The 9,564-nt window shown below is 31.5% G+C and overlaps 1 long non-coding RNA gene across 1 annotated transcript; it reads left to right on the top strand.

Moving 5' to 3' along the window:
• The first annotated feature begins 6,193 nt into the window (after positions 1-6,193).
• Positions 6,194-9,352, top strand: LOC139521887 (uncharacterized). The gene is made up of 3 exons (XR_011664083.1): positions 6,194-6,722; positions 7,525-7,630; positions 9,209-9,352. It is a non-coding gene; the product is annotated as an uncharacterized lncRNA (long non-coding RNA).
• Positions 9,353-9,564: the final 212 nt, after the last annotated feature.

The following is a 9,564-nucleotide window of genomic DNA, read 5'->3' as shown; positions in this document are numbered from 1 at the left end:
ATTGTTTATTGTTGTCATTTACAAATGCATGCCGGGAGAAAACACCGGCTTTCCTATTTTGATGACGTCAATATTTTTAAATTTAGAACAACCTCGATTTCAAATAAAAAGATGGCGTTATACCCTACCTGTCTTGATATATGAAATATGTAATATGCACATTGATCTAGACAGGCGAACCAGTCTATGAAATATGTAATATGCACATTGATCTAGACAGGCGAACCAGTCTACTGACAGCATGTATCGCCATTACTTCAGACTAAAGGCTAGCGATTTCATTGGTTGATTAAAAGAATAAAGTATTTTACCTTAATTTTTGTGGAAACTGTTATAGAAATGTTTTATTTTATGATTACTGTTAGAAAATGTAAAAGTTTATATTTTAATAATTTTGTATTCTTTGTCGTTTCAACTTGATAAAGAATGGAGCTTTTTGATTGGCTATCAGTGCCAGATGAGGCACTTAAGGGTAGATCCATCTTCTTCTGGTATTAATTCTTTTTCCGTCCACGTTGGGACAACCTCAAGTCGAAAACAATTTTTTTCTTTCTATTTTAGCATTACATATAGTGGCAGCTGAGGGTGAAACAAACAATTTTTTTTTCTCAGAATCAAAAACAAATTATTTTTTTCTCCAAAAACTGGAAACAAACTTTTTTTTCCAAAAAAAACCATAACCCCCCCCCCCCCCCCCCCCCCCCAGAAAATCAAATGGTTGCTGCCTTACTTCATGTTTGTTGTCTTTTTTTATTTTATTCTTATGAATTATACTCCAATCACCTTAATATAAGCAGAGACATATATGTGTATTTATGTCTCTGATATAAGTGGCTAGTCTCATTTAAATTTTGTATTTATTTTTATTTTCAGATTCTGTTCTGCTAACTGCAAGAATTTGAACCCTACAAATGTACCATTCACTAACCAAGGAGTTGTTACATGTACATGTATTCATGTCTGAATTTGATACATATTTGCAAGTCATCTCAAGTATTCTGCTAGAATTACTTATAGAACTAAACTGAAACTCCAAGCTGTGACAAAAACTTTTTATACTACAAATGTACATGTATGATGCAAAATTTCACTGGCAGTAGTTTATTACAGATGAAAGATGTGATACAAACATAATAGTAAAGAATGAGTTGGTATTAAGTTTATTCATCGAGTGGATTTATATGCATGTACAAGTGTATTATTCAGTGTAATAAAAGCGACAACCAGATGCAGTTTGTACACTAAATATGTAATACGTTATAACTGTTTACCACAAAACATGTATAACAGTGCGGGCGGAAAGTAGCGTTATACACCATCAATCAATCAACATTATACATAGATGCATTATATATACAATGTATATACCTTTTTTATTCACCTGAAGTTAGAAAATTGAATTACATTCTAGAGAAAATGTGCATTAAAAATTATCCTTGTGGTTTCTACTATAGAGCAAATGTGCAATAAAATGATCCTTGTGGTTTCTACTAGAGCAAATGTGCATTAAAAATGATCCTTGTGGTTTCTATAGCAAACGTGCAGTAAAAATGATCCTTGCTTATTTTAACTTGCTATGCTAAATAAAACTACAGAAAATGTAATCCGGGTATAATTTTCAGTTTCATTTTTCACCTGTAATTCAACCCAAACTCTAATTGAAAAACCCTTTGTTCTTGATTACCTTTGATCTCATCTATCCAACTTTTTTTTTAACCTGTACTATCTATAATTTTAAAAAGTTGGATACATGAGAATGAACCACAAAAATACCCAGGACTTTTTCACAGTGACTTTCATTAATCTTTTGGCCATTAATGGTACATTTAATGTGTCATTACACATCACAGACAGTTTTTGTTTTGAACCTATACACATAGTCTTAGTTTTTGACACATTTACTATCATTTTGTTTTCATCAACCCATTGACAAATATTTTCTAATACAACATTGAGTGTCTGACTTTTATACCTTTTGTCTTTTCCAATTACAGAAATAGTTCTATCATCAGCAAAAAGATTAAGATTATGATTAGGATTACTCAAAGGCAAATCATTAATAAATATTAAGAATAATATAGGACCTAAAACGGACCCTTGAGGTACACCTGCTTTTAATGTAGATACATCTGAAAAAGTATTTGAAATTGATACGACTTGATGTCTATCAGCTAAATACGAAGTAAACCAATGAATTGAATTATAAGAACATTTATATTTTTGTAATTTTTGAAGGAGCAGTTTGTGATTTAGAAGATCAAAAGCTTTACACAGATCTAAAAATACTGCCCCTACTAAATTTCCTTCATCAACGGCTTTTCACCATTTATCTAACAAAGAAGTCATAGCAGTTTGTAAGGAATGGTTTGCACGAAAGCCTGATTGCATGAAATACAATAGATTATATTTGTTTAAAAAAGTCATCAAATGAGTTTTTACGTGTCGCTCAAGGATCTTAGATAGTAATGGTACATTGTAAAATTGCAATAGGTCTGTAGTTGAAAACATAATTTTTTGAACCTTTATTTTTAAAAACTGGTAGAACTTTAGCCAGTTTGAATAACGATGGGTATACTGATTTTCTGATGCTTAAATTAAAAATGTGGCATAATGGAACTGAAATTAGGTGTGATGACATTTTTAAAAACTTTGCACTGATATTATCAAGACCTGTTGCTTTTTTCTCATCAAGTGTGATTAATTGATGGAGAACAAATTTATTAGTTATTTGTGGTATGGTAAAAAAGACATTTACTGGTACCCCTCTGAAATGGTCATTGCGGCACATATCGATTATACTCCTCTATCCATAAGCTTTAATTTGGTGTGTATTTTTTTCCTTAATTAGGAGCTGACGGGCTGCAGCAGTCCATTCCATTATTCAAAATAAGTTATTTCTCAATGTTCACGCGTATTTCGATATTTAAGTCCTTCGTTACTCCTGTAACATACGTTGCGGAACATATTGACTATATACCTTTTGTTCCTCTCTTAATAAGCTTTCGATCGAGGTATAATACATATCTGTAATTAGGGGCTGAAGGGTCCTGCCAGTCCATTTCATTATTCAAATTATCCATTTCATTATTCAAAATTGACTATTTATTTATTTGCACGCGTAATTCGATATTTATGTCCTTCGTTACTCCTGTAATATCCGTTGCGGAACATATTGACTGTATACCTTTTGTTCCTCTCTTGATAAGCTTTCGATTGAGGTATAATATATATATCCGTAATTAGGGGCTGAACGGTCCTACCAGTCCATTCCATTATTCAAAATATCCATAATTGGCTTTTTCCTCATTTTTACGCGTATATTACGCAGGATATAGCTATATAGTGTCACAGTCAATTTTTTTTTATATTTATTTCACTATTCAGCGCTTCAAGTTGAATAATGAAACATAAACTATTTCATTATTCATTATTCATTTGTTTAATATTGAATAGTGAATAGTGAACTATAAATAATGGACGTACTTCAGCGCGGTATTCCGGAGAAGGGATATAATGATAAACCTTAATTCGTAGAGTTCGAGATAAATTTATATGGACTCTGAAGACGCCTGCGAAAATATAAAGAAGGGTAATGTAATAGGGTCTGGATGGGGAAAGGGGGTCTTTACTCCTGTATTCTTGGATTTAAAGGGTATTTTTTCTCTATTCTAAATAATGTTAGCTTACTATTCTCTATTGGTTATATTTTAGAGCCCCATTATTCTGAGAATTTCTCTCGCTATTCTTTATTTGTTTGACCCGTTTTCCTAAGTTTTCATTTTTACCATTTCTATCAATTTTTTTTTTGGGCCCATTATTCAGTAGTATTGGCACATTAATTTGATTCTTTATTCCTTAAACCCCATGCATCCAAACCTTCATATGTTTTTTTTTCTTCTTTTGAACAGATCAGGTTACAAATTGGCTCTTCGATAAAATTCTGAAACCTGCAGAGAGCGTACGTAGCAATTCCTTTACCCTCACATGTCGGGTAAACGTCCTCCAGTCAAACTGGCGGTCCCTCTCTTTTGTGAAAAAAATTGTTGATTTGAATCACTGAAGCATGACTGGAGCGGGCCCCCTCTTAGGGCAGTCAGTGGGCACCCCCTTATGAAATTTCTGGATCCGCCACTGATTTCATTAATATTGTATAATTTTTTATATGAAGATGCGAATCTTGTATAAAGTATTTGCCACTGGATGTGTATAAAACAGTCATTTTTTCAAGGACAATAAAAGAATGGAAATCATTTCCTGAGTCGATCATCAAATATGACACTATGAACTTTTTCAATATGGGGTTGTTCAAAAAGCAACTCTTTCTTTAAAAATTACAGAAAAACAATAATTTTCTATGTTAAATTTATTTATTTATGTCTACGTTTTGAATGTTGGTAATCTAACAGTCGTTATTTTGATTGATTGATTGATTGATTGATTGATTGATTGTTTGTTTCTTGTTTTACGTCCATTGGCAAGAATTCCATACATAAGCAAGACAAGAACAAACTTAATATAAATACAATAGATAGTTTCTGCAAGGTAGGTTAACCGGGGTGCTGGATGGCAAATTGGAACTGCTTCTTGAAAATGAGGGTATGTTGGATAAAATAATCCATACTTTTGATAAATAAAAGAAAGATATATAGTACAAGGTTTTATAATTCTGAAGCTCTTGTTACGTAAAATAATAGATTGTTTTGCACTGTAAATATACCTGACGCCTGACGCGTCCGGACGCGTTCAAAATTTGTACACTGAATGTTCAATATTTTAACGTCATATGTTCATGCTTAGAGACGTGTTCAAAGTTTTAACGTTTGTGTTAACAATATTATACTGCAATCAGCTATTTTATTATACAGATAAAGCTATACGTATAAACGTTAGCTTTATACGTCAATGACCTCAACTAACCTATAAGCCCCGCCTACTTACAACGTCACGTCACAACCATGACAACGTGTAGTAACAATGGTCAAACTTTTATGAATTTAAACTTGTTATGTCTTCAAATTGGTAATTTATATACCATGTTTATCAAATGCTATTAATTAAATTCATTTTCCCTTTCTAATTCCGTAAATTGTCAATGCTTACCGCCTAGACTACGCTCATAGGGAAATACTCCAAAATGGTACCCCAAGGGGGAAATTCCAAACACTTTTTTTTTAATAATATTTGTTTCATATTTTTATTATTTTTTTTATTATTTTATCGATTTCAGTATAAAAACAATATACGTATAGTGTCTTGAAATATGAAATTTATTTGTATGAGGCTTAGAAACGGGAAAATGCGAGGCTCTACCGATATTATACGTAACGTAACGGTACCCAAATTGCACCGAGTACCCAAATTGCACCTATTTATCAAAAATAGCAGCGAAAATCTAACAAGATTTCCTAGAGGCTTAAAAAAATGGTATTTTTATGATTTGAAACTATGCACGTCTTTCAACATAGGTAAAAATATTTAGATATACACAAAACGTTCACAATATTTATCAACAGATGAAGTGTTTACTGAAAAAGCAAAATGTACTGAAACGTCGCTATGCGACGTCATCAAAACGTCATCTTTTTAAAATTAACAAATACAATACGTTTCAAGTATCCATTTCTTAAAAAATGAAGAGTAAGCATGGACAAATATCCAATTGTTCAAAATATTTGAAAAAAATAAACAAAAGCTCTGATATTCGACTTTTGACGATGCGAATTCAAGCATGGATGCAATTTGGGTACTCCTCATTACAGAATCTTGGATGGTTTGGAGGTAAGTTCAGACCAATTTTTCTATGATTCCTTATGGATTGAAAATCAAATTGGTATACCTTTATAATAAAGAAGGATACGGCTACAAAATAAACACAAAATGGAAATTTTTGTCTTGATCATAAAAAAACTTAGTTGAAAAAACTGTCAAAATAGGTGCAATTTGGGTACCGTCACGTTATATTGTCTAAATTGTAAATAACATGTCTGTTCAAACAATCTGTCTTAAGGAAACTGTGTTTATTTATTAAGTGTATCAATAAAAAAGTTTGTCCCTCCATGTAAATGTAATCTCATAAGCATATTTGAATTTGTTTACCTTAACTATTGTGTCTTTATTTATTTTGTATGTTTCTCTGTAAACTTGTATCTAGTTTTTAGAGAATAAAGTATCTATCTATCTATCTATCTTCAGACACAGTGAACACCGGTGTTCAAATTCTGATCTAAAAAAGAAGATAGTTGTTTGTCCGATTTTCTATCCTTCTAATTGGCAAATTTACAAAGAAATTCATTAAAAAATATGAATGTATACGCAGGATGATGATTTTGTGAATTTTTTACTAATAATTTAGTACTTGTGAAATATTAAACTTCCAAGCTGGCATATATATATAGTTTATGAACTTATTTGATTATTATTACTAGTTTTACTTATAAGTGACATAATTATGCATACCAATGAGGCCTGTTATGAAGATATCGTAATAACAATATGTCGATGTTTATCTTATTTCATGATCCGTTCAGTTTATTAACATTACATGTTCAATCAGTGTTCAAATCGTTCGAAATTTTGAACACCTCGCGTTAAAAAAAATAAACCAGGGTACCAAATACCGGAAACAGATATCGGCTGGTGATTTAGGCGGTTAAACGAAGAATTGATACACATAAGGAAGAGAGCTTGAGAAGGGACTTCTATCCCACATGAACAGGAAAGAAGTGAGTAACAAGTTAGGATAATCTCTATAGGTAGTTCGATGGCTTCCTTGTTATTTTCTCATGTCATATATATATATTTGTCAAATATTCATAACTGTTTTATCCAAATTTTCAATATTCAACATAAGACGTATTAAAGAACAGGGTTTAGATTAAAAGTAAATAACTGTCAGCTTTGTTCTGATGATTTCCTAAACTGATGAATAACCAGTATGTGATCGTCTGTCTGTTATACGGAATAAATGATGATTTTTTACATCCACGTATATTAGCTGAACACTAAGTGTTAAGAACTCTAACATCAAGTGTTCAAAAATGAAACACAAAGGCATTAAAAACTGAACACCACACATTCAATTGATGAACACTAAGTGTTAAGAACTCTAACATCAAGTGTTCAAAAATGAAACACAAAGGCATTAAAAACTGAACACCACACATTCAATTGATGAACACTAAGTGTTAAGAACTCTAACATCAAGTGTTCAAAAATGAAACACAAAGGCATTAAAAACTGAACACCACACATTCAATTGATGAACACTAAGTGTTAAGAACTCTAACATCAAGTGTTCAAAAATGAAACACAAAGGCATTAAAAACTGAACACCACACATTCAATTGATGCAAACTGAATGTTAAGAACTCTTAACATTAAGAACTCTTAACATCAAGTGTTCTAACGTGAAACACAAAGGCATTAAAAACTGAACACCACACATTCAAATAATGAACACTATAGTGTAAGCATTTGGAACACCATTTTTGACTTAGAAAATGCATTCGTTTTTTTTATTTGCAGGAATCGTTAGATTGAAATGTTTGAATTAGGAACCGGTAGCCAATAATCCCACAAAGGTCATTTCTGCATGCTATAAAATGTTGGAAAAAAGAAAGATGTCAAAAAGGTATAATGTTATGAAAGGATTTAGGACGTTTTTAGAAATTGAAATAAAATAGAGCTTATTAAACAAAAATTATATATTTCTAATTTATTAAGTCACTTAAAAGTAAAAGATCAATATAAATGTCAAATAATGACATAAGAAAATATAACAAGAAGAAAATACAAAGAAAAGAGTTCATAATTCATAAGAGAAACATACATTATGTAAGATGCAAGATAAGCAAAAATAGTACAAGTCAAGAACCTCATTAGTTATTTGGCACGCGTTTAGAAGGTTATTAGATCGTCGGACACAGATGTACATGTATGTCGAATTGATATTACATCCAAGGTTATAACCATATTCTCAGAATCATGAATATTCAGTAAAACATTAAAGACACACGAGAATGTTATTGATAACCAATCAAAAAACTGAGATACAAAGATTGACGTATACAAGATACTAATTAAGATTTAACAAATCTTTAATTATCAATTATAATAAAGATCAGAAATTGAAATTCTTCCAAAAATATTATTCTACTTGATTTAAGAAATAATAATCCTAACGCTATCAAAAACGATATGAAGCGATAAATGTTTTGGCAACAAATTCCATCGTTTGCAAAAGAAGCTCAATCTTGTCTGGGGAACAAGAATGTCGGGTAATGAATAGTGACTATAAAAGCAAATATAAGTCTACTGCCCGTACATTACAATCCTTGTTCCTACCAGCAAATTGAGTTTTCTTATTTATTTCATTAAAAAGGTGAGTTATATACTGTTACTTTAAGTTATTCAAAGAAAGAAACTTATTGCTAATTAAGTGGAAATAATTCAATAAATTTAAACATACATAAATTTTAGTAAATGCTTTTCATGAGGTTTTCACTCCATTTTTAACAAATAAGATGGACGTAGTTCATAAGTTAATTCAAGCAATATTTGAAATAGAAATGCATGTGTTTTTGTTAATTGATAATGTTATCTATTATTAATCTGTATGATATATCCACTGTGATATTTTGTCATCAAAAAGAAAAGAATAATAAACATTACAATCCTTGTTCCTACCAGCAAATTGAGTTGTCTTATTTATTTCATTAAAAAGGATAAGAAGGCGCGAATCCCACTCTCGCTGCCAAGCCAGTCCACAACAACGACATGTAGTCCCCAGATGTCCAGACATCATTCTACCTACAAGAACCGTAGGAGAACTGAGAAAACGAGAGGAGGCAAAACAACACCATGTCTTCCAATTTAGAAACCACCGAAGACAACCATAATAACAACATTAACAAGAGATCTCCATGTTCAGTTTCCTCCAACATCAACACCATAAAATCCCCGTCACAACAATAACAATATATATACATGTATATATTAGCTTATGTAAGTGTATCATTTCTATACCTGTATACCTTAGGTCAAGAAATCGACTTTTGTAATTGTAATGTCAAAACTTGCATTTCACTGCCATAGAATATCAATTTGTACTCTAGTATACATCGAAATTAAAGCATAACAACCATTGCATAATTCGATGCTTTATGAAATTTAAAAATCTCTTCTATTAATTTTAAATTTTATTTTGCAGGATATATAGGCTCATAGACATTACTTGTTGTGGAGGATTTTGACATTGGAAGTTGATAACAACACATAAAATGCCACCCAGTTGATAGCTTTAAGTGAAGACGCTCTGAAAAGTGGAGCGTACATTGTATGTGATCGTACAAGAACTGTTGGAATTTTGCAAACTTTTAAACTTTCATTGTGACAAATATCTATATCATAAATCTTCTTAACACATTGCTTTTTACATCAGAGGCCCCTGAGGGGGCCTCGGGTGTATTGCCATCGCCTACTTTTCAAAGATCAAAGAGATGCATATATAATTAGTGTTGGAATAATAACCGACATTATAGACCCGCGGACCTATATAGTGCAGAA

Source organism: Mytilus edulis, chromosome 4, assembly GCF_963676685.1.
Source record: "Mytilus edulis chromosome 4, xbMytEdul2.2, whole genome shotgun sequence".
Lineage (NCBI taxonomy): Eukaryota > Metazoa > Mollusca > Bivalvia > Mytilida > Mytilidae > Mytilus > Mytilus edulis.
This window is presented reverse-complemented; position numbering and strand designations above follow the sequence as displayed.